The 26,437-nt window shown below is 48.0% G+C and overlaps 1 pseudogene; it reads left to right on the forward strand.

Annotated features, from left to right (window-relative positions):
• Positions 1–1,065: 1,065 nt before the first annotated feature.
• On the forward strand, positions 1,066–24,928 carry LOC147124557 (uncharacterized; annotated as a pseudogene).
• Positions 24,929–26,437: the final 1,509 nt, after the last annotated feature.

Here is a 26,437-nt window from a genome sequence, read left to right on the forward strand (position 1 = left end):
AGTGTAACTTGTAAGGACTTACCCTCACTGAATCCATGAATGAAATCTACAAAGTTCACTGCGCAAGCGCTGCCTGTGCAGTCGCACGCGCTGTGCCTAGACCTCGGGTCTGGAAATGCCGGCGTTCCCCGCATGCGCTGTGCATGCTGAACGCCGGCATTTCCAACGGCCAGATGCGTGAGTACCCCGACCGTACTCACGCCTTTGGCCACGAATTTCTGGCCCGATTTCCCTTTCACACAACCATGTTGATTCTGCCTAATCATATTATGATTTTCCAACTGCCCTGTTACCACTTCCTTAAAAATAAATTCCAGCATTTTCCCGATGACTGGCTAATTCGTCTGCAGTTCCCTGTTTTCTCTCTCCCTCCTTTCTTGAGTTCTGCCTTATAGATGGTGGAAAGGCTTTGGTGATTCAGAAGATGAGTCACTCGCCACAGGATACCCAGCCTCTGACCTACTCTTGTAGCCACAGTATTTATGTGGCTGGCCCAATTACGTTTCTGGTGATTGGTGACCCCCAGGATGTCGATGGTGGGGGATTCGATGATGGTAATGCTGTTGAATGTCAAGGGGAGGTGGTTAGATTCTCTCTTGTTGGAGATGTCCATTGCTTGGCACTTGTGTGGCGTGAATGTTACTTCTCAGCCCAAGCCTGGATGTTGTCCAGGTGTTGTTACATGTGGGCACGGACTGCTTCACTATCTGAGGAGTTGCAAATGGAACTGAACTCTGTGCAATCATTGGTGAGCATCACTATTTCTGACCTTATGATTGAGGCAAAGTCATTGATGGAGCAGGTAGAGATGGTTGGGCTGTGGACACTTCCCTGAGGAACTCCTGCAGTGATGTCCTGGGGCTATAAAGTTTGGCCTCCCCAATCACAACCATCTTCCTTTGTGCTAGGTATGACATAGTGGAGAATTTTCCCTCTGATTCCCATTGACTTCATTTTTACTAGGGCTCCTTGCTGCCATACTCGATCAAACGCTTGGGGCTGGATTTTACCAGCCCTGAGGAGACGGGTTTGAAGGTGGGTCAGGTGGGAAAGTTGTAAAAAATAATGACGGGTTCTGATCCCGCCGTCAACCCGTCTCCGCGCAACTTTCCCAAAGGCGGGCTTGCAGACTCCATTTCGTTCCCGCCTCCAAGCGGTGGGATAGGCCCTTAAGGCACTTAACTGCTACTTAACGACCTCTATAATACCATTTTGAGAGGCCTTTCAAATTTTGCCACATTTCCAGCGTGCTGCATTTCTCTGCTAAAACACGCCAGCTAACCTTGTCGGGTTCACAAGTGGCTGGCTTCCTAACAGCTGCAGCTCCATCATAAAAATGGAGTTTTCAACAAGGATCAATTGCAGGTGGCAGAAATTTGTTTTCTCAGGTCTTGGAGAACTTTTTGCTGGTCTACTGATTTAGGAAGTGCTGCAGCTGAGATCCATCTCCACTGTGACCACCTGGGAAAACCCTCTCCCCACATTGACTGAGCGCTTCCTCAACTGAGATATCTACCAACAGCATGGGAACCATTTGTTTCCTTTCATCCTGGACCTCAGATTCGGACGAAGAGCAACTGTGGCAGCAGCAGAACCCGGAACAACAGCAGCACCAACAGCAGGAGCAACAACAGGAGCGCCAACCTGCTGCACACCCACCTGATGGTGCACAGGGCAGAAGGCGCCAGCGCAGGGAAGCACGTCGCCGCAGGAGATACCCCCAAAACAGGGTTTACAGGCTGAGGATGAGCGTCCTCAGCATGACTGTGCAGCGGTGCCAAAGGAGGCTGAGACTTTCATAAGAGGTAGTCGGTGACATCTGTGCAATGCTGCACCAACACCTGGAGCCCAGAGGAGTGGGTGGACACTCCTTACCAGTGGCTGTCAAAGTCACCACCGCACTCAACATTTTTACTTCAGGATCCACCCAGGGATCATCAGCAGACATCAGCGACATCTCCCAGTCGACTGCACACACTTGCATCATGATGCCTTCTTTGCAAAGGCACACAATTACATAAACTTCTCCAAGGATCAAGCAAGTATAACTGTGCATGCGGTTGGATTTGCAACTATGGCAGGCTTGCCAAGGGTGCAGGGCATCATAGACTGCACACATGTGGCCCTTAAGGCGGCCCATCACAATCCAACTATTTTTGTCAACAGCAAGGGCTTCCACTCCCTCAACGTGCCGCTGGTGTGTGACAACAAGAAGGACATTTTGCATGTTTGCGCGAAGTACCCTGGCAGTTGCCATGACTCCTTCATCCTGCGGATGTCTAGTGTGCCTCCGCTCTTCAGTCCGCCAAACCAACTTTGCGGATGGCTACTTGGAGACAAGGGCTATCCCCTGAAGCCATGGCTAATGACTTCGTTCAGGAGGCCACCCAACGAAGCTGAGGAGCGCTAGATGTCTTGACAGATCAGGTGGAGCCCTGCAGTACTCAGTAGCCAGGGTCTTGTAGGGTTCTCAAAATTCCAACATTCCCCAAAGTTATTAATAAAGGCACCCTGAAGGATGAAGTTATAAGGGAACCCTAAACAAAATGGCTTCTGGACCTCATGGCAGAAGCCTGCAAGAGCAGGGCTCTGCAAAAATGGCAGGTCAAATTCAAAGGGGCTTTTGAAAACCCCGACATGCCTGGGCCTGTGAAAGACTTGTTGTTTCTGAAAGCCAGACAAGTAGACAATGCAGAATATGCATTCTTAATCAACTCAGGAAAGACTTAATCTTGAACCCATCAAACCTTTGCATAAATAATCGCTTACAGTTTAAACTGGCTACCGAGCCAGGAAGGTGCCGATTCACTTTATGAATAAACAAACACCAGGACATTAAAGAGCATTTAGCAAAGGGGCAACCACCCAAAAAGCAGTTAAAGTGAACGGCTATAATCACTTTAACGAGCCCGCCAAAAATTGGACAAAGAACTAACTCTGATTTGGCGCGCAGATAACAACCTCCAAAGTAGTACAATTGTAGGCCCACCGGTAACCAAAGAAAATGAACGAAGCTGACGAACGAAGCAGGGGTAGAAGAAGAAGAAGCAGACGAAGGCGGGCCGACGAAAGGCAGAGAAGGGCAGTGTGGAGAAGCGTTGGGGGATGAGCAGGCACACGCTCAGGTCCAGAGATACTTGAAACTCGAAGAAGCAGATGACCACGAGCACTGCGGTAACAAAGGGCCGGGTAAACTATACCTTCGGATCATTACCACTGCACAAGTAGTGATCTAGGCCACCGCGACCAAGCCAACGCCGAAGACTGCCAACCGAACCCCAACCGCAACAAAACTTCGACGACCAGACCACCACCAGAGGAACAAACCCGAAGTTTTCCATTCTGCAAGGTAAAGTACCCAACAAATGGAGGAAAAGAGGGTACTTTACTCAGACGACTCCACCGCCGCGCCCTGGGACCACGTGACACAAAGGACACAAAGAGCGAACCCCAAAACCGCAACCGGCTGGATCGACAGGTTTCGACCTGTCCAGAAACCCGTATTGGTGAGCATAATCCCTGGCCCCTCACAGAACAATTTAGTTAGATATTGGTGGCGAGACAAGGGTAGGGGGATTATTACTGTGATTTTTCCCTCGATGTGCCGTGTGTTCCCCATTCCTAATTAAGTGTACTCTTGTAAGCCTATAACTATTCCAGTAATTTTCAGTGTTGTAACTTTTATTGTGCCTTTTAATAAAAATACATTTTTCTTGCACCAAACCAGTTGTCTACTCTAATTCTGTATCGCCGCCTGTACCTAAGTTCGGTGTCTAGAACCCAGGGGTGTGGGAGTGATTCGAACCGCTCAAAAGCCAGTCAGGGGCAAAGCTGACTGCGCACATGCCACCCCCTACAGTCTCCAGAATTGTCGTGGTCTGCTGTGCACTGCACAACATCGCACAGCATTGTGGCTTGCAGCTGCCTGAGGGACAAGTGGCTCAGCGCATAGCCTCCTCAGATGAGGAGGAGGATGAGGATGAGGAGGAGGAGGAGAATGAAAATGAGAACGAAGACCTTGCAGAGGCGCATCAACCAGCTGCAGCAGCATGCAAGCACATTGCTGCCCGGGATGCAAGGGATGCACTCATCTTGGCCAGATTTGCTTAGTTTGCCCAATCAAACACATTTGGTTTGCACCTTCTTACCACACCATGTACCCAATGGGGGTACAAGGAGACTAACAACGATGGAGAAGCAGTCGAAGAATGGATGGACGCTAACCAGCTTAGTCTCATCCACGATCCTAAATTGCCAGCTTCCTTCCACAGTGCCCGCTGGAAGTGTAGATATAATCCAGATCTTGCCATTGCCAGCAACGACATCACTGGCCTCTGCAAGAAGCTTGTCACAGACCCAATACCACAGACACAACACCGTCCTATTGGTATCCAGGTAAATGCAGCAGTGTTACCAACCGTCATACCATTCAAAAGGCGCTTCAACTTCAAGACGGCCGATTGGAACGGTTTCACACGAGCACTTGACTGCAAGGTTAAACACATTAAACCACTACCTGAGCACTACAACCTCTTTGCAAAAGCTGTCCAAAAAACAGCTAGAAGGAAGATCCCCGAGGTTGCAGAGTACACTACATCCCTGGTCTCACCAAGGAGAATGCTGAACTCTACTGGGAGTATGTCTCAATGTTTGAATCTGACCCCTTCTCAGAGGAAACAATATCTACCGGTGAGAGGGTGATGTTAAGTATCTCTCAAGAACGTCAAAACACCTGGAACACCTTGATAGAGACAACAGATCTTACAAAAAACACCAAGAAGGCATGGTCTTCTTTTAGGGGTTAGGGGAATTTGAAAAGGTAGGTTCAATTTATTTTATTTCAGGAGCCTAACCTAGGTGGAGAAGGTTCCAGGACAGGAGGCGGCAGTGAAAATACAACACCAGAAAACAGGTAGGTGACTGGTTGGTGAGTACTTTCACAAACTTATTCTAAGTAGAATTCAATAATTAAGCTAAATCGTAGTAAATAAAAGGGTATTGTAAGGGTTAAGTCATGGAAGGGCAGCTCGGACCCGTGTCATGCTTCTCCTGTGCCATGTGGGAAATCAGGGACACTGTCCCTGACAACTATGTGTGCAGGAAGTGTGTCCAGCTGCAGCTCCTAGCAGACCGCATGGCGGCGCTGGAGCTGCGAATGGACTCACTCTGGAGCATACGCGATGCTGAGGATGTTGTGGATAGCACATTCAGTGAGTTGGTCACACCGCAGGTAAAGGCTAGCTCAGACAGTAAATGGGTGACCAAAAGGCAGGGTAAAGGCAGGAAGGTAGTGCAGGAGTCACCTGCGGTCATCTCCCTCCAAAACAGGTTTACCGTTTTGGGTACTGTTGGGGGAGATGACTTATCAGGGGAAGGCACCAGCAGCCAGGTTCAGGGCACCATGACTGGCTCTGCTGCACAGAAGGGCGGGAAAAAGAGGGATAGGGCTATAGTGATAGGGGATTCAATTGTAAGGGGGATAGATAGGAGTTTCTGTGGCCGAGACCGAGACTCCAAGATGGTATGTTGCCTCCCTGGTGCAAGGGTCAAGGATGTCTCGGAGCGGGTGCAGAGCATTCTGAAGGGGGAGGGGGATCAGACAGTTGTCGTGGTACATGTAGGTACCAACGATGTAGGTAAAAAGAGGGAGGAGGTCCTACAAGCTGAATTTAGGGAGTTAGGAGCTAAATTGAAAAGTAGGACCTCAAAGGTAGTAATCTCTGGATTGCTACCAGTGCCACGAGCTAATAAGTTTAGAGAGAGTAAGATAGATAAGCTAAATACGTGGCTTGAGCAGTGGTGCAAGGGAGAGGGATTTAAATTCTTGAGGCATTGGAACCAGTTCTTGGGGAGGAGTGACCTGTACCAAGGGGACGGTCTACACCTGAACTGTGAGGGAGCCGATGTCCTCGGGGTAATATTTTCTAGGGCGGTTCGGGAGGATTTAAACTAATTTGGCAGGGGGATGGGAACCTAGATAGTGGAAAAGAGGGAAGTCATATGAAGTCAGAAATAGATGGTAGAAAGGTGAGAAGCAATAAGCAAAGGAGAGAAACACAAAGGGCCAAACTAATTCATAATGAGAGTGTGAAAAAAGCAAGCCTGAAGGCTTTGTATCTTAATGCTAGAAGCATTAGGAACAAGGTGGATGAATTAGTTGTGGAAATAGAGGTAAACAAGTATGATTTGATTGGGATTACAGAAACGTGGCTGCAGGGTGGGCAAGGCTGGGAACTTAACATCCAGGGATATACAATATTTAGGAAGGATCGGCAAAAAGGTAGGGGAGGTGGGGTAGCATTGCTGGTAAAGGAGGGGATTAATGCAATGGAAAGGAAGGATATTAACTCGGATGAAACGGAATCTGTATGGGTAGAAATGAGAAATAGCAAGGGGAGGAAAACGTTAGTGGGTGTGATATATAGGCCTCCAAATAGTAATATGGAGGTGAGGGAAGGCATAAAAAGGGAAATTAGAGAAGCGTGCGATAAGAGCACAGCTGTCATCATGGGTGACTTTAATTTACATATTGATTGGACTACCCAAATTAGTAAAAATTCTGAGGAGGAGGAATTCCTGGAATGTTTTCGGGACGGTTATCTGGACCAATATGTCGAGGAGCCGACTCGAGATCAGGCCATTTTAGACCGGGTATTGTGCAATGAGAAGGGACTTATCAACAATCTTCTTGTACGAGGCCCCTTGGGTCAGAGCGATCATAATATGATCGAGCTCTCAGTCGAGATGGAGAGTGAGGAAATTGAATCAGAGACTAAGGTCCAGAACTTAAATAAAGGGAATTACGAGGGTATGAGACGGGAATTGGGTAAGATTGATTGGGTGGTGTTTCTGGGGGGATTGACAGTGGATAGACAATGGCAAGCATTCAAAGATAGAATGGAAGAATTCCAGAACATGTTTATACCGGTTTGGCATAAAAATAAACCTAAAAAGGTGGCTCAACCGTGGATAACGAGGGAAATTAGGGACAGCATAAAATCAAAAAAAAGGGCATATCAACTGGCAAAAAAAAGCACCAGACCGGAAGATTGGGGGCAGTACAGGATACAGCAAAAGAGGACAAAGGGATTAATCAGGAAGGGGAAAATAGAATACGAAAGTAAACTTGCAGCCAACATAAAGACAGACTGCAAAAGCTTTTATCGGTATATCAGGAGGAAAAGACTGGTAAAATCCCAAGTCGGTCCCTTGCAGTCCGATTCAGGAGAATATATAATGGAGAATAAGGAAATGGCAGACCAATTAAACTCATACTTTGGTTCTGTATTCACAAAGGAGGACACAAATAACCTCCCAGGAATATCGGCAAACATAGGGACTAATGAGAGGGAGGAGCTGACAGAAATTAGTATCTCTAGGGATATGGTGTTGGGTAAGTTGAGGGGACTGAAGGCCGACAAATCCCCGGGGCCTGATAAACTACATCCTAGGGTACTTAAGGAGGTGGCCCTGGAGATAGCAGATGCTCTAAGGATCATCTTCCGGAACTCCATTGACTCGGGAACAGTACCCGTGGATTGGAGGGTAGCTAATGTTACCCCAATATTTAAAAAGGGGGGTAGAGAGAAAGCAGGGAATTATAGACCAGTAAGCCTTACATCGGTTGTGGGCAAAATGCTAGAGTCCATTATTAAGGATAAAATAGCGGAGCACTTGACAAATGGGGTAAGGATCGGACAGAGTCAACATGGATTTACAAAGGGTAAATCGTGTTTGACTAATCTGCTGGAATTTTTTGAGGAAGTAACTGGTAAAATAGATGGGGGAGAGCCAGTGGATGTGGTGTACCTTGACTTCCAGAAAGCCTTCGATAAGGTTCCACACAAAAGATTATCATGCAAAATTAAGGCTCATGGGATTGGGGGCAAAGTATTAACGTGGATAGAGAACTGGCTGGCGGATAGAAAACAGAGAGTTGGAATAAACGGCTCGTTTTCGGAGTGGCAGGCAGTGACCAGCGGGGTGCCGCAAGGATCTGTCCTGGGACCCCAGCTGTTCACAATATATATAAATGATCTGGATCAGGGAATTGGATGCAATATTTCCAAATTCGCTGACGACACTAAACTAGGAGGAGGGGTGGGCTCTGATGAGGATGTCAGGAGGCTACAGTGCGATTTGGACAGGTTGGGGGAATGGGCGGATACGTGGCAGATGCACTATAATGTGGATAAATGCGAGGTTATCCACTTTGGGGGTAAAAACAGGAGGGTAGATTATTATCTAAATGGCAATAGATTGGGAGATGGGGAAGTGCAGAGGGACCTGGGTGTTCTTGTGCACCAGTCACTGAAGGAGAGCATGCAGGTGCAACAGGCGATTAAGAAGGCAAATGGTATGTTGGCCTTCATATCAAGGGGGTTCGAGTATAGGAATAGGGATACCTTACTACAGCTGTACAAGGTGCTGGTGAGACCGCATCTGGAGTATTGTGTACAGTTTTGGTCGCCCCATCTGCGGAAGGATGTTCTTGCCATGGAAAGAGTGCAGCGGCGATTCACCAGGCTGATACCTGGAATGGCGGGAATGACCTACGAGGAGAGATTGAATAGTTTGGGCTTGTACTCACTGGAGTTTAGAAGATTGAGAGGGGATCTCATCGAAACATATAAAATTATGGCAGGCCTGGACAGGCTGAATTCAGAGAGAATGTTTCCAATGGCAGGGGAGCACAGAACCAGGGGCCACAGTCTAAAAATAGCGGGCAAATCATTTAAAACAGAGATGAGGAAGAATTTCTTCACTCAAAGAGTGGTGAGCCTGTGGAATTCCCTGCCACAGAGGGCTGTGAAGGCTAATTCAATAAATATTTTCAAGAGAGAATTGGATATATTTCTGAAGGCTAAGGGGATTAAGGGTTACGGAGAAAAGGCGGGGACGGGGTACTGAACTGGTAAGATCAGCTAAGATCTCAGACGAAGATCAGCCATGATCTCATTGAATGGCGGAGCAGGCTCGAAGGGCCGAATGGCCTACTCCTGTTCCTATCTCTATGTTTTTTCTATGTCTCTCATACGCAAACTTGGAGGTGATCCCATGAAAGCTGCCCAACATCCAAATGTGTCTGCTAACCAAGTTGTACACCAGTTGCTCCTAAATGGAAAAATCAACAAGAAACAACCAAGAGCACAACTACATAGGAAGAAGTACAGCGATGATCCTGGCTTCACTAGACCATTCACCATCGAAGAGCTGGAAACTGGTACATCTAATCTAAAACACGGGAAAGCAATTGGTCTTGACAACATAGCAACGGAGCAGATAAAGCATTTTGGACAGCAAGCAAAGAAGTGGCTCCTACAATTGTTCAACCACTGTCTGGCAACACACAAGCCACCTAATATCTGGCAGAAGGCACATGTAATAGCACTATTAAAGCCTGGAAAAGGTCCCTCAGATCTTAAGAGTTTTCGGCCAATTTCACTGCTTTGCCACACCTATAAGCTGTTTGAACGCCTGATACTCAATAGGATAGCACCAACTGTAGATGAGAAGATCATTCCAGAGCAAGCAGGTTTTCGCCCCGGCAAATCAACAACAAGCCAACTGCTCAACCTCACACAACACATCGAAGATGGTTTTGAGCAATGGATGGTAACAGGTGCTGTTTTTGTAGACCTGTCAGCAGCATACGATACAGTGAACCATAGACGTCTCCTCTGCAAGATTCTAGAGATGACAAAAGACATTCACTTAACAGAGCTGTTAGAAAGCATGCTTCAGAATCGCCAGTTCTATGTTGAACTAGGTGGGAAGTGTAGTGTATGTGCCTTTAAGTCAGAACTACTTTTACAGCTCCTGTATACTGTAGTACCGGCAGTGACCACACCGGTATAAAAGCTTTGCGCATGCCTCTGTACCCCCAGTCTAGAGACTACCCTCCTCCAGTAATGACCTGTTATTTGTTAATGTACAGCATCCGTGTGATTATTTAATAAAAGCATATCCACTGAACCACGGATCCAACAGGAAGCGCAGCAGGTGGCGTATTCAGAAGAATGGTCTTCCTCAGGGAAGCATGCTTGCACCGCTGCTGTACAATATCTACACGAATGACCAACCTATAGACGGTGTCACACGCCGTTTTATATATGCTGATGACTTATGTGTCACTGCCCAAAGCACTGATTTTAACACCATGGGGAAAACACTTTCTGAGGCCTTGGAGGGACTAAAATCCTACTATGAAGAAAACCACCTTCGCGCAAACCCATCAAAGACGCAAGTTTATGCATTCCACCTCAGAAACCGTGAAGCCAAACACCAGTTGAAAGTAACCTGGTGTGGAGCAACACTGACGCATTGTGAGCACCCTATCTACTTAGGAGTCACCCTTGACCGATGCCTCACCTTCAAGAACCACATCGAGAAGACAAAGGTAAAAGTGAGCGCACGAAACAACATTCTGAATAAGCTCACTAACAAAAGATGGGGAGCAAGCCCGAAAACATTGCGAACCAGTGCACTTGCTCTTTGCTATTCCACTGCCGAAGATGCCTGCCCTGCATGGGAAAGGTCTACTCGTGCCAAGAAGATGGATGTCATTCTGAATGCAAGCTGCTGATTTATCACAGGTTGCTTAAAACCAACAAACACCAACAGCACCAATACTGGGACAGGAGGGAGCTGTTCCCTTGGGACGGACTCCACTTGGCCAGTGCTGGGACTAGAGTCACGGCGAATCATATAACTAGGGCTGTAGGGAGGGCTTTAAACTAATTAGTGGGGGGGAGGTTTCTAGAGAGCAAATAATAGAAATGACAACAGAGAAGGTCATAGACTTAGGTAGCAGTGGGGGAATTAAAAAACAGAATGTGTCAGGAAGGGACAGAAGGTATGGAGTAAAAAGTAAAGTACTAAAAAGGGAAAAAACAGGAACTAAGTGTTACAAAACATATTTGAAAGTTCTTTATCTGAATGCACGTAGCATTCGTAACAAAATGAATGAGTTAACAGCACAAATAACGACATATGGGTATGATCTTGTGGCCATTACAGAAACATGGCTGCAGGGTGACCATGACTGGGAATTAAACATACCAGGTTATTTAACAGGCAGGAAGGGAGAGGAGGTGGGGTGGCTATGTTAATAAAGGAAGGGATCACTATAATACAGAGAAATGATATTGGGTCAAAGGAGCAGGATAGTGAAACAGTTTGGGTGGAGATAAGGAATAATAAGGGGAAAAAAACACTAGTGGGTGTAGTCTATAGGCCTCCGAACAGTTGCAACTCTGTTGGATGGAGTATTAATCAGGAAATAGTTGAGGCTTGTAGTAAGGGAACAGCTATAATTATGGGGGATTTTAATTATCATATTAACTGGACAAATCAAATTGGGCAGAGCAGCCTTGAGGATGAGTTCATTGAGTGTATTAGGGATGGGTTTCTTGAGCAGTATGTAACTGAACCGACCAGGGGGCAAGCAACCTTAGATTTGGTCCTGTGTAATGAGACAGGATTAATTAAAAATGTCCTAGTAAAGGATCCCCTTGGAATGAGTGACCATAACATGGTTGAGTTCCATATTCAATTAGAGGGTGGGAAGGTTGGATCGCAAACAAGCGTGCTGAGCTTGAATAAAGGAGACTATGAAGGTATGAGAGCGGAATTGATTAGAGTGGACTGGGAAAATAGATTAAAGGGTAAGACGGTACATGATCAGTGGTGTACATTTAAGGAGTTATTTTACAACTTCCAAAAAAAATATATTCCACTGTGGAAAAAAGGGTGTAAAAGAAAAGATAGCAATCCGTGGCTAAGTAAAGTAATTAAGGATAGTATCCGACTAAAAACAAGGGCATAGAAGGTAGCCAAATCTAGTGGGAGGATGGAAGATTGGGAAGTCTTTAAAAGACAGCAAAAAATAACTAAAAGATTGATTAAGAAAGGGAAGATAGATTATGAAAGCAAATTAGCAAAAAATATAAAAACAGACAGTAAAAGTTTCTATAGTTATATAAAAAGAAAAAGGGTGGCTAAAGTAAATGTTGGTCCCTTAGAGGATGAGACCGGGAAATTAATGGTGGGAAACATGGAGATGGCAAAAATACTGAACAATTATTTTGTATCAGCCTTTACAGTAGAGGACACTAAGAATATCCCAACACTGGACAAACAGGGGGCTCTAGGGGGGAAGGAAGTAAATACGATTAAAATCACTAAGGAAGTGGTACTTGGTAAAATAATGGGACTCAAGGTGGATAAATCCCCTGGACCTGATGGCTTGCATCCTAGGGTGTTGAGGGAAGTGGCGGTAGGGATTGTGGATGCATTGGTAATAATTTTCCAAAACTCACTGGACTCAGCAAAGGTCCCGGCAGATTGGAAAACTGCTAATGTAACACCCTTACTTAAAAAGGGTAATAGGCAGAAGGCTGGAAACTATCGACCTGTTAGCCTAACATCTGTGGTTGGTAAAATGTTAGAGTCCATTATTAAGGAGACAGTAACGGGACATTTGGATAAACATAATTTAATAGGACAAACTCAGCATGGTTTCATGAAGGTGAAGTCATGTTTGACAAATTTGCTGGAGTTTTTTGAGGAAGTAACATACAGGGTGGATAAAGGGGAACCAGTGGACGTAGTGTATTTAGACTTCCAAAAGGCATTTGACAAGGTGCCACACAAAAGATTATTGCTCAAGATAAAAAATCACGGGATTGGGGGTAATATTCTGGCGTGGGTGGAGGATTGGCTCTCTAACAGAAAGCAGAGAGTTGGGATAAATGGTTTGTTCTCAGATTGGCAACCAGTAACTAGTGGTGTTCCGCAGGGGTCAGTGCTGGGTCCCCAACTCTTTACAATCTATATTAACGATTTGGAGGAGGGGACCGAGTGTAACATATCAAAGTTTGCAGATGATACAAAGATGGGACGGAAAGTAGTGAGTGAGGAGGACATAAAAAACCTGCAAAGGGACATAGACAGGCTAAGTAAGTGGGCAGAGATTTGGCAGATGGAATACAATACTGGAAAGTATGAGGTTATGCACTTTGGCAGGAAAAATCATAGAGCAAGTTATTATCTTAATGGCAAGAAGCTGGAAAGTACTGTAGTAAAAAGGGATCTGGGGGTCCTGGTGCACGAAACTCAAAAAGTTAGTATGCAGGTGCAGCAAGTGATCAAGAAGGCCAATGGAATGTTGGCTTTTATTGCTAGGGGGATGGAATATAAAAACAGGGAGGTATTGCTGCAGTTGTACAAGGTATTGGTGAGACCGCACCTGGAATACTGCATACAGTTTTGGTGTCCATACTTAAGAAAAGACATACTTGCTCTCGAGTCAGTACAAAGAAGGTTCACTCGGTTAATCCCGGGGATGAGGGGGTGGTCATATGAGGAGAGGTTGAGTAGATTGGGACTCTACTCATTGGAGTTCAGAAGAATGAGAGGCGATCTTATTGAAACATATAAGATTGTGAAGGGGCTTGATCGGGTGGATGCGGTGAGGATGTTCCCAATGATGGGTGAAACTAGAACTAGGGGGCATAATCTTAAAATAAGGGGCTGCTCTTTCAAAACTGAGATGAGGAGAAACTTCTTCACTCAGAGGGTGGTAGGTTTGTGGAATTTGCTGCCCCAGAAAGCTGTGGAAGCTACATCATTAAATAAATTTAAAACAGAAATAGATAGTTTCCTAGAAGTAAAGGGAATTAAGGGTTACGGGCAGCGGGCAGGAAATTGGACATGAGTCTAGGTACGGAATGGTCATGGCCCTGTGGGTAGTGGAGTGGGCCCAGGGGCCGTGTAGCCTGGTTCTGCTCCTACTGTGTTCTAATTCTGTGTTAGATTTCAGGAGATGGTTTTATTCCTGTTCCTGGCTGGGGTGGAGATCGCCTTTACAGAAGGTAAGTACTGTAGAAAATATAGGGACAGAGTGGTCTCCTGGAAGAATTTCGATCGCCTAGATGGGTCGGAGAGGAATTTCCCAGATTTTTTTCTCCCAAATTGGCCATTGGGTCTTTATCTGGTTTTTCGCCTCTCCCGGGAGATCACATGGGTTCGGGTGGATGCAGAGTGATAGAAGATTTGAGGTTAGGATCAGATCAGCCATGATCTTATTGAATGGTGGAGCAGGCTCGAGGGGCCGATTGGCCTACTCCTGTTCCTATTTCTTATGTTCTTAGCCTATATATCCTGGCGGGTATCGCTCCCCCTGATATAAGAAGAATGGTAGCCAGCAAGAAAGAGCGACTCCGTCAAACATCAGATGAGAGGCACCCTCTGCATTCTCATACACCTACACCTGGCCACCTAAAGTCAAGGAAGAGCTTCATGAACAGTGTTGTTCCATTACAATCAACCTCATCTGCAGCCCGCATCGCCTTGTGGAAAGATCGGCTCGCCAATCTTCAACAACCCCCAGCGATGGAAATTTTACCTGATGAAAGCCTTCCCCCAGGAGCTAATTGCAACTGGGCAATCTGGAAGTGCCTTAACAGACTTAGGACCGGTGTAGGTTGCTCAAAGGTGTCACTAAGCAAATGGGGATATTCAACCAGCCCGACAACTTGTGAATGTGGAACTGAGGCACAGACTATGCAACATCTCCTGCAATGCCCATCGTTAGAGGAACCCTGCGCTGTTGCAGATCTTGCCGAATCCAACAACAAGGTGCAAAAATGTGTCCAGTTCTGGCTGGGCTATGTATAGACTGTCCATGGACACGATAAGAAGAAGACCACACCATAGACAATGGACAAGAACCTACAGCTTCCTATCACTCTGACCACCATCATGACAAATCCAAGTCACCCTGAGCCCTCAATGTGGAACTTCCATTTGCAAAATGACACAGCCCAGAACTTCAACAGTTTGCTTCACTTCATTTTATTACATTGACTAAAGGATAACATTTAACAATTAATCTCAACAGAACACCCAAGTGACTACTTGTGCTTTTTCTTCCTCTTACTCATGTTCCTACGTGGTGCTTCTCCTATGGCTTCAGTAGATGTGGAGGCCCCTTTCTCACTTTCATGCTGCTCCTGCCTCGACATCTTTGGCGGGCGTTCTCGGGGGTTGCGAGCCTATGAGGGCTCACCAACAGTCTGCTGCTCCTGCGGCTGTGCAGGGGATGAGATGCCCATCTCAGTTGGGTGAGGACTCTGGTGGGGCTCTGATCAAGGGCTCCGCAGTGGCATGGGAGTGTGAGCGCTTGGAGAGGAGCACCACTTCCTTGTTGTCTGCCACCAACATCCCTCTCATGAGCTAGCAAGTGGCTTGACAGCACCTTGCTGTACATCAGTGTGGCCATGAGGACCCGTATCTGCACTGGCAGTCCTACTCCAGAGGACTTCCATGAAGCTCTGGTTTCTCTGCTCAATAGCTGCCATCGCTCCTCCAGAGATGTCAGTCTATTCTGAACAATCGCCATGTTTTCAACAATCTGGCGACTTAGCTCCTTCATGGCCGTAGCCATCCTCTCCTCTACCATAGCCATCCTTTGCACGGAGGTTGCCATCCTTTCCGCGGAGGTTGCCATCCTTTCCGTGGAGATGCGCTCATGAGCCAATGCCTCCACAAAGGCTCTGCTCATGTTAGCGATGGACTCCTCCATCCTCTCCACACTCGTAGTGATCCTGGAGACAAAATCTGCCAGAGACTCCTGCACCTGTTCCTGGAGTTCCAGCACCGCTCTCCTTCTGGATGGACCCGGAGGCACAGGGTCAACATGCAGCTGAGCTGAGCTGGGAGTGCCCAGCAGCCTCCGACGAGTACTCTCCACTGCTGTCCCTGTCTCCATTATCTGCTGATCCTCACTTGTGAGCTGTGATACACCAGGTGACAACACTACTCTATGTCGCGAAGGTCCCACCGAGGTGTGAGTGTCTGTGCTGGTGCTGGGTGCGCTTAATTCTGCTGACGCTGCACCCTTAGAGGTTTCAGGTTCCTCTGAGGAGTTTTCAGGCTCAGGCTCTTCCTCCCGGACAGTGGGTAGGGGGGCTGTCAATGGTCCTGTAGGGGAGTAAAAGGCATGAGTTAGACATGTGATATTAACATTGCATGCACATGGAATTGTGCAGATGATCATAAGTCAATCTGTTTGAGCATCAGAAGCCATATCAGTCACTCATGCAATGTAAATGAGAGAGATGCAAATCTATTCTGTCACCAGCTTGTTCTGATGCGCCCGTCTGTCCGTCCCCCACTTCCACATCCTCCTTGGCTACCATGATCTCTAGGGCCGCCTCCTCAGCGCTGGTGAGCTGGGCTATGGAGGGTGGCCCGCCTCCAGTCTTCGCCCTTTCCCTCTTATTGTGGGCTCTCTTTTCCTGCAATGAGGGATACAAGTGGAGTTTGAGTGAGAATGATGGGGTGAGTGTAGATAATCCATAACATAGCTGCTTAGAAGGACAGAAAGATGGAGTGAGGTCCCAAGACCAAGGGCCCTCCCTGTGTGTTGTTCGTTGTTGTCATAGCATAACAGTGATAGGGAGTGCGAGGCCAGCATAGTTGAATAGTTAAGTGATTGTGTACATATAGAGAGAGGGATGGTTAAGGGTGCAAGGGACGTAAGGTTAAAGTGGGATGTGGAGGAGTAGGTTGACTATGAAGAGTGCTGGTGAAGAGAGGAGATGGGGAGCAGATTGAGGGTAATGGTGAAGTTATATTCACTTTCCCTGTGCGGACAAGGTCATTAAATCTCTTTCGGCACTGCAGCTAGGTTCTGCTGCACATTGATCTCGAACTGACCTCCTGTGCCAATTGCAGCCACACAGCTTTCGTCTGCTGGGGAGGATTTTTTCCTCCCAGAGGAAGGAAACAGCACCTCCTTCTGAGCTCTGGCTCCCTCCATCAGAGCAAGGAGGGAGTCATCATCCATCCGGGGTGAGGCCTTGGCCCTTGAACTAGATATTTCAGGAGGACCAACCAGTTAGAAGATTAGCAAATAAAAAGTTTTGAGTCCGAAAATGAACCAAGGCTGCTTGGCGCCCTTAAAAGCAGCAGCATAAATTACGTCATCAGAGGTGAGTTTCAGGCCCAAAAGACTCATAGCGGGGTGATTTTGCCAGCCCTGGGGAGGCGGGTATGGAGGCGGGACTGCCGGGAAAATGGCAGAATTTGGGGGTGGGTGCCCAACCCGTCCCCAACCCACCTCCATGCCATCTTGCCAGGAGACGGGTAGCCGTCCCGCACCGGGTTCCGTCTCCTTGGAGGTGGCAAGGGATTAAAGCCAATTAACTGCCTGTTAACAGGTAGTTAACAGGCAGAAAATAGGATTATCCCCTTTTTGCCCTCACAGGTGCGGGCTTCCCGAAGGCTTCGAAACCCGCCAGGTCAGCGAGGCGAGTAGTGGGTCTGCGGGGGTCGAAAGGGTGCAAAAGTGTGGTGTGAAGGTAAATGATGGGTGCAAGAGTGGAGAGCTGAGTATCTGAGGTAAGTGCAAAGTGTTAGAAAAAGTGTACTTACCTTTGTTTCTTCCTGCAGACTTCAGTCGGTGTGTATGTGGAGAGTTTCGCACCTTCTCGGTCGAGATGACAGATGCCCATTGCATTCTCCAATGCAACAACCATCTAATTTCTGCGAAAGAATGATGCTTGATGAATCTTGAATTCAAGATCTCATCAAACTACAGAGAATGTCACTGTTTGACAGCTTCACAGAGCTGTCAAATGATGACAATTTATCTGTCAAAAATTTTTGACAGATGAAACATCATTCGTTGACGTTCTCTGCAGCCAGCTTTCTCTTAATTGGCCTGCTAAACCCGCTGGGCTGGCTTAACAAGGTCAATCAAGGGACAAAAGCGTGGGTTGGCCAGAAGTCGATGGAGGCAGGACTAAAACCCGACAAGTGGAAGTCCCGCCTCCAAAAGCTCCCCATTGGCAAAAGCACCCCCATTGGACCAGGGGTGCGCACCACTGGGAATCAATTGCCCAATTAGGGCAAAATAACTAAATTATCCTGCCTGGCCTCGGAGATGGGAGCGGGACCTGCCGACCACCTAACCCGCCCCCAACCCACCACCAATGGCAAAATCCAGCCCTTGATGTCAATGGCAGTCACTCTCATCTCACCTCTGGAATTCAGCTTTGTGTCCGTGTTTGGACTAAGGCTGTAATGAGGACTGGAGCCAAGTGGTCCTGGCGGAACCCGCACTGAGCATCGATGAACAGATTATTAGTGAGTAAGTGCAGCTTGATAGCACTGTCGACGACACCTTCCATCACTTTGCTGATGATTGAGAGTAGGCTGATGGGGCGGTAATTGGCCGGATTGGATTTGTTCTGCTTTTTGTGGACAGGACATACCAGGGCTCTTTTTCACATTGGCAGGTAGATGCCAGTGTTGTAGCTGTACTGGAACAGCTTGGCTAGAGGCGCGGCTAGTTCTGAAGAACAAGTCTTCAGCAATACGGCCGGGATTTTTTCAGGGCCCATAGACTTTGTTGTATCCAGTGCACTCAGCCATTTCTGGATATCACGTGGAGTGAATTGAATTGGCTGAAGAATGGCTTCTCTAAAGGTGGGGACCTCAGGAGGAGGCCAAGATAGATCATCTACTTAGCACTTCTGGCTGAAGATGGCTGTAAACGCTTCAGCCTTGTCATTTGCACTCATGTGCTGGGCTCCGCCATCATTCAGGATGGGGATATTCATGGAGCGTCCTCCTCCTGTTAGTTGTTTATTTGTCCACCACCATTCACAACTGGATGTGGCAGGACTGCAGAGCTTTGATCTGATCTATTGGTAGTGGGATCACTTAGCTCTGTCTATAGCATGCTGTTTCCATTGCTTAGCATGTATGTAGTCCTGTGTTGTATCTTCACCAGGTTGTGACCTCATTTTTGTGTACGCCTGATGCTGCTCCTGTCATGCTCTTCCACACTGTGCCTGGACTAATGATCTGGAGACATGGGCTGCGATTGTGCCTTCCTAGTTGGGTCTGGGGTAGTCTGGGTCGGTGGTGGGGTGCAATTCCACTGCTGGCTCCATCTCACTCTGTGAAAAGAATTTTGCATTAATTGGGCTTGTTAAGGCCACCCAGCACGTTTCCCGGCCAATTGAAGGAAGCGGGTCTGATGAAGTCACTTGATGACACGTCATCAGCCAGTTTCCTTAAAGGTACCATGGCCAAATTGTTTTTGACATTTGTGCTGTCAGTGTTCTACAGCATTGAGGTGCTGCAAACACTGACGAGCACTGCACAGAGGTGCACGGCTGCACCCAGGCTCTCCCATAACTCCCTCCATATGCTAATGGAGGGAGTCACAGCACACAGGGAGATTCTCTTCCATTCTCATGGGCGGAAGAAACCTCCCCAAGAGATCAACGCAGCCTGGTTGTAAATTGCACAGGAGGACAAAAGCAGGGATGTCGTCAGGAGGACCTGGCTGCAGTGGCGTAAACCTTTCAATGATCTCAGTAGATCACGAAACGTTACTGCAAAGCCACACTCAACCTCATCCTGCTGTGCCACTCATCACATCCCCATCACTCTGCCTTCCCTACCCTACTCCTGCACATCCTTACTCACACCAACTTACCTTGCCCCTCCACCCATCCCTCTCTATCTACATTATCACTTCCGCATCTCACTAGCGACCCCTCACCCTCATCCTAGTCCAATCATATCAACTAACAACACACAAGGTTAGGCACTTGGGTGTTTTAGCCAATGTTCATATGAAGTTTCTGTTAATGTGCTGTCAAACACTGAAATCTTTATTTTCAACACTTTGCGTTCTTGGACAGATTTGTGTGGACCTTTGGAAGTGGCTTAGTGAGTTACAGTGAATGGTGAGACATAACAGTACCCCCCTGCAATGGCGATGAGTGTGAAAGGAATGGCTTGGACATTGTAGGGATGCTTTACGGTGTTGGTATGGGGTGGTGCCAAACTGTCGCATCATGTGGCAGCCAGGGTGTATAGCGTCAAGTGAAGTAAATGCAGCCATGGTGAGGCTATCCCTGGCATCCCGGGCAGCAATGTGATCGGGCCCTGTGCAGCACCAGCTGATTGCGGAGAAGGTTGGTGTTGTTGGTGCTGTTGGTGTGCCTAATGCTGCTGGTGTTGGGGCTGATCGTGGTGGGATTCTGAGGACCAAGGTGAGATATTTTCAAGGGCACCGATGCTGATGGATTAAATGGCAGGTGAGGTTGAGATGACAGTAGCGATCTGTCAATGGTGAGGGAGGTTGTTCCAATGAGGTGGCACTTGATAGAGAGTTTGCTCCAAACACTTGCAAGCTGCATAAATCTTAACCTGTCTTCCAAATGCAGTAAGCAACAGCTTCTAACCTTGGAAAGTGAACACCTATGAAATGGGAGTTTTTATAGACAATTTGCAACTGTCAAGTTTAGAAATCATCCCATGCTGACATAACAGCCGACCTCCTTACCTGGCGTGACCATTAACCTGGGAGTTAATGTACATAGGTCCCTGAAGGTGGCGGGCCATATTGAGAGAGTGGTTAGCAAAGCATATGGGATCTTGGGCTTCATAAATAGATGAATTGAGTACAAAAGTAGAGAAGTTATGCTGAACCTTTATAAAGCACTGGTTAGGCCACAACTGAAATATTGCATCCAGTTCTGGTCACCACACTTTAGGAAGGATGTGAAGGCCCTTGAGAGGGTGCAGAGGAGATTTACCAGAATGGTTCCGGGGATGGGGGATCTTAGGTACAAGGACAGGTTGGAGAAGCTGGATTTGTTTTCATTAGATCAAAGGAAGTTGAGGGGTGATTTGATAGAGGTGTACAAGATTATGATGGGTTTGGATAGGCTAGATGGGGAAAGGCTGTTCCCATTAGTTGATGGTACAAGGACTAGGGGACACAGATTTAAGAATTTGGGCAAGAGATACAGGGGGGATGTGAGGAAAAACATTTTTACACAGCGAGTGGTGAAGACCTAGAACTCACTGTCGATGGAAGTGGTGGATGCGAAGACACTCAATGTTTTCAAGGGGAGACTGGATAAGCAATTGAGGGAAATAAACTTGCAGGGCGACGGGGATAAAGCGGGAGAATGGGACTCACTGGATTGCTCTACAGAGAGCTGGCACAGACTCGATGGGTCGAGTGGCCTCCTTCTGTGCCGTTATGACTCCAGGGCATGATTGGCACCCCATCCACCACCTTAAACTGTCACTTCCTCCACCACCGGTGCAACATGGCTGCAGTGATTACCATCTACAAGATGCACTGCAGCAAATTGCCAAGGCTTCTGTGGCAGCACCTCTCAAACCCGCACCTCGACTGCCTAGAAGGACAAGAGAAGCAGGCACACGGGAACAACATCACCTCCAAGTTCTCCTCCAAGTTACACACCATCCAGACTTGGAAATGTAACACTTTTCCTTCATTGTCGTTGGGTCATAATCCAGGAACTCACTCCCTAACAGCACTGTGGGAGTACTTTCACCACACGGACTGCAGCGGCTCAAGAAGGCTGCTCAACACCAGCTTCCCAAGGGCAATCAGGGATGGACAAAGTGCTGGCCTTGCCAGCGATGCCCGCATCCCATGAATGTATAAGAAAAAACTTCTCATTGAATCAGGCTTGGTCCCCTGGCTTGATGGTAGAGTGATGGAAATGTCATGTTATGAGGTTACAGATTCTGGTGGTATAAAAGTCTGCTGCAGCTGATGGCCCACAGCGCCTCATGGATGCGCATGGTATATACATGCTGGTCCCAGCCACCAGCTCCTCGAGGTTGTCCTGCAAGGCCATCTGTAGTCTCCCCCACTGAAATTCAACAGCCTTCCACCAGCCATGCTGCAGCCACTGTGGTAGCACTGTGTGACATCACTAGAATAGTCAAAGGCACATGCAAAACAGTCACGAAGCCAATGCACAAGGGTGAATAGTTGATTTTTGATGCAATATTGGATGCATATATGGATAAAGTTGGATTGGAAAGTTTGCTTTGTGGTGGCTTTCATTTCAGCATTAGTGGCCAAGAGGACACTGTGATGGTCAGTAACAGAGGAAAGGTAAGGTGTGGGACAAATGTTGAAAGGGGAATCGGGGTTGTGATCACTGATACCGCAGGCAGATGATGCGATCTTGGATATCCCGGCCAGAAAGGGACTGTCTGGGTTACCACATACCTTCTACTTCTTCCTCTTCTGCTTCTTCCTCTCCCGCTTCCTCCTCTTCCCTCTTCGAGCAACTTGTCATCTTTGCTGCTTCTACTTCATCTCCATGTGATTTTACAGCCCAAGGGGGACTGCAACTAGCGCCCCCAGGACTGGGAGCAAGTGGTGTTCTCAGAGGCCTTCCTTTATCATCCAAATCCTTGCAAGCATCCAGCAGCATTCCCTGCACATTTTAACAACTTTTTAAATGCATTGCACCAAGCCACTACACCAATAAAATATTTTAAAAAGTACAAAAGCTGAAATTGAAACTTACGTGAAAGATGTCTGTGTCCCTTTAAGAAGCGCTGGCAGCATCTCTGTACAATTGCTGCACGCACGTTATTCCATGCGTGATTAGCAGAGGGCGTGCGGCAACATCCAAAATCGCAGTCATGCATCAAATCAGGCATTGCACGCCGATTGACGTCACGATCTGCACGTTTACATTGGAGAGATGAGCACAGGCAACGGTAGTGCTGCCGACCTCTCTAAAATGGCGGCTGCCGTGCCCCGCGCCGGAATCTAGCGGAAGCGAGGCGGCCGCCATTTTTTCAAGAAAACCGGCATTAACGGCCAGCGCTAATACAAGGTCTCAGAACTTTAAGAAAGACTTGCTCCCTATACCACAAAGGTATAATTCTATTACGCCGCCAACTTGAAAGAATGTTAGCTGTGTACATCTCCTAAGACAAAGCTACAATACAAGATAGACCTCATTTCCCAAATATTGGCTAAGATCATTTCCCCATTTTAACTGTGTAGTAGGGGAGGCAGTGGTGTAGTGGTTATGTCACTAGACTAGTAAGCCAGAGGCTCAGTCAAATGCTCTGAAGATATGGGTTCAAATCCCACCACGGCAGCTGGTGTAATTTAAATTCAATTCAATTTAATTCTGGAATTAAATGTTAGTCTTAGTAATGGCGACCATGATACCATTGTCAATTGTTGCAAAAACCCATCTGGTTCATTAATGTCCTTTAAGAAAGGAAATCTGCTGTCCTTACCTGGTCTGGCCTACATGTGACTGCAGACCCACAGCAATGTGGTTGGAATGGCCGAGCAAGCCACCCAGTTGTAAACAACCACTACGAAAAACAATAAGAATAAAACCGGATGGACCACCCGGCACCGGAAACGACAACGGCAAACCCAGCCCTGTCGACCCTGCAAAGTCCTCCTTACCAACATCTGGGGGCTTGTGCCAAAATTTGGAGAGCTGTCCCACAGACTAGTGAAGCAACAGCCTGACATAGTCATAATTACCAAATCATACCTTACAACCAATGTCCCAGACATCACCATCCCTGGGTATGTCCTGTCCCACCGGCAGGGCAGACCCACCAGAGGTTGTGGCACCGTGGTATACAGTCGGGAGGGAGTCGACCTGGGAGTCCTCAACATTGACTCAGGACCCCATGAGGTCTCCTGGCATCAAGTCAAACATGGGCAAGGAAACCTCCTGCTAATTACCACCTACTGCCCTCCCTCAGCTGATGAATCAGTGCTCCTTCATGTTGAACACCAATTGGAAGAAGCACTGAGAGTAGCAAGGGGACTTCAATGTCCATCACCAAGAGTGGCTCGGTAGCGGCCGAGTCCAAAGGACATAGCTGGCAGACTGGGTCTGCGACAGGTGGTGAGGGAACCAACAAGAGGGAAAAACCTACTTGATCTCATCCTCACCAATCTACCTGTTGCAGATGCATCTGTCCATGACAGCATTGGTGGAAGTGACCACCGCACAGTCCTTGTGGAGACGAAGTCCCGTCTTCATGTTCAGGATACCCTCCATCGTGTTGTGTGGCACTACCACTGTGCTAAATGGGACAGATTTCGAACAGATCTGGCAAGTCAAAACTGGGCATCCATGAGGCGCTGTGGGCCATCAGCAGGAGCAGAATTGTATTCAACCACAATCTGTAACCTCATGGCTCGGCATATCCCTCACTCTACCATTACCATCAAGCCAGGAGATCAACCCTGGTTTAGCGAAGAGTGCAGGAGAGCAGGCCGGGAACAGCACCACGCACATCGAAAAATAAGGTGTCAAACTGGTGAGGCTACAACACAGGACTACTTGCATGCCAAACAACGGAAGCAACATGCGATAGACAGAGCTAAGCGATCTTACAACCATCGGATCAAATCAAAGCTCTGCAGTCCTGCCACATCCAGTCGTGAGTGGTGGTGGACAATTAAACAGTTAACAGGAGGAGGAGGCTCCAAAAATATCTCCATCCTCAATGATGGTGGAGCCCAGCACGTGAGTGCAAAAGACAAGGCTGAAGCATTTGCAACTATCTTCAGCCAGAAGTGCCGAGTGGTTGATCCATCTCGGCCTCCTCCTGAGGTCCCCAGCATCACAGATGCCAGTCTTCAGCCCATTCAATTCACTCCAAGTGATGTCAAGAAACGGCTGAAGACACTGGATACTGCAAAGGCTATGGGCCCTGACAACATTCCGGCAATAGTACTGAAGACTTGTGCTCCAGAACTAGCTGCGCCCCTAGCAAAGCTGTTCCAGTACAGCTACAACACTGGCATCTACCCGGCAATGTGGAAAATTGCCCAAGTATGTCCTGTCTACAAAAAGCAGGACAAATCGGACCCGGCCAATTACCGTCCCATCAGTCTACTCTCAATCATCAGCAAAGTGACGGAAGGTGTCGTCGACAGTGCTATCAAGCGGCACTTACTCAGCAATAACCTGCTAACTGACGCCCAGTTTGGGTTCCTCCAGGGCCTCACAGCTCCTGACCTCACTACAGCCTTGGTCCAAACATGGACAAAAGAGCTGAACTCAAGAGGTGAGGTGAGAGTGACTGCCCTTGACATCAAGGCAGCATTTGATCGAGTGTGGCATCAAGGAGCCCTAGCAAAACTGAAGTCAATGGGAATCAAGGGGAAAACTCTCCATTGGTTGGAATCATACCTAGAACAAAGGAAGTTGGCTATGGTTGTTGGAGGTCATTCATCTCAATCACATGACATCACTGCAGGAGTTCCTCAGGGCAGTGTCCTAGGCCCAACCATCTTCAGCTGTTTCATCAATGACCTTCCCTCCATCATAAGGTCAGAAGTGGGGATGTTCGCTGATGATTGCACACTGTTCAGCACCATTCGAGACTCATCAGATACTGACGCAGTCCGTGTCCATATGCAGCAAGACCTGGACAACATTCAGACTTGTGCTGACAAGTGGCAAGTAACATTCGCACCACACAAGTGTCAGGCAATGACCATCTCCAACAAGCGAGACTCTAACCATCTCCCCTTGACATTCAATGGCATTACCATCGCTGGGGGAAACAATGTGTGTATGTAGATAAACCTGTATAATCCCCTTTTAACTGCTGTATTCCCCTCCCCCCGCAAGACAGTTGCAAGCTGAGAGGAATAAGGCATGTTCAGACTTGCCTGCTGCTGATAGAAGGAAAACCAATCAGGTTCCAGCAGGTGACCAATCCGTGAGTCATCACAGGTTTGCGGGCTTCACAAATGGAGTACTGTATTGTGAGAGTTGGAGTAAAGACCTATTTCTTGTAGCTCGCTGTGTTGCCTATTTCTTTACGCGGGAGACCGTAGTCCCCCACATTGGTGACCCCGAATGTCGGCGGCCGAAGCCCCCGACTCACGCAGCCCTACAGACGCCAGCAACGACCCGATGGCAACCAGCAGCAGCCTGATGTCGGCCGGCGCCGCGTCCTTGAAGCTCCCCACCTTCTGGGAACACCAAGCACCAGCTTGGTTCGCGCACTCGGAGGCCCAATTCAACCTTCACAGGGTTCAAGACGATGAAGAAAGGTACCTTCACGTAGTCTCAGCACTAGCAAGCTCTACCGCCGCCGAAGTTCTCGACCTGCTGGGGAACCCACCACAGACCGGCAAGTACTCAACCATTAAGGGCCGCTTGCTGCAGGCTTACGGCCTGTCCAAGGAGGAGAGGGCCCGCAGGCTTCTCTCACTACCAGGCCTCGGTGATTCTACCCCGACCCAGTTGATGAGCCGGATGCTTGCGCTCCTGGGCTCTGAACCGCAGTGCTTTTTGTTTCGGGCCCTTTTCCTCAGCCTGCTTCCTCAGCAGGTACAGACTGCCCTCGCGGGGTCCCTGATCACGGACTGCGTACAACTGGCAGCCGCCGTGGACAAAGTTTTCGCCGCCGCCCAACTCGGCTGTGCAGCCGCGAGGCTCCCCGACACCACCAAGCGCGCGCCGCCATGCCAGGCCGCAGAGCTATGCTACTACCACGCGTGTTTCAGCCACAAGGCCCAACGCTGCAGAGCACCCTGCTCTTTCGATCAAACCAAGATGGCCACCCG

The sequence above is a fragment of the Somniosus microcephalus genome, chromosome 1 (genome assembly GCF_052327205.1).
Source record: "Somniosus microcephalus isolate GS21.2 chromosome 1, FLI_Smic_1.0, whole genome shotgun sequence".
NCBI classification, from domain to species: Eukaryota; Metazoa; Chordata; class Chondrichthyes; order Squaliformes; family Somniosidae; genus Somniosus; species Somniosus microcephalus.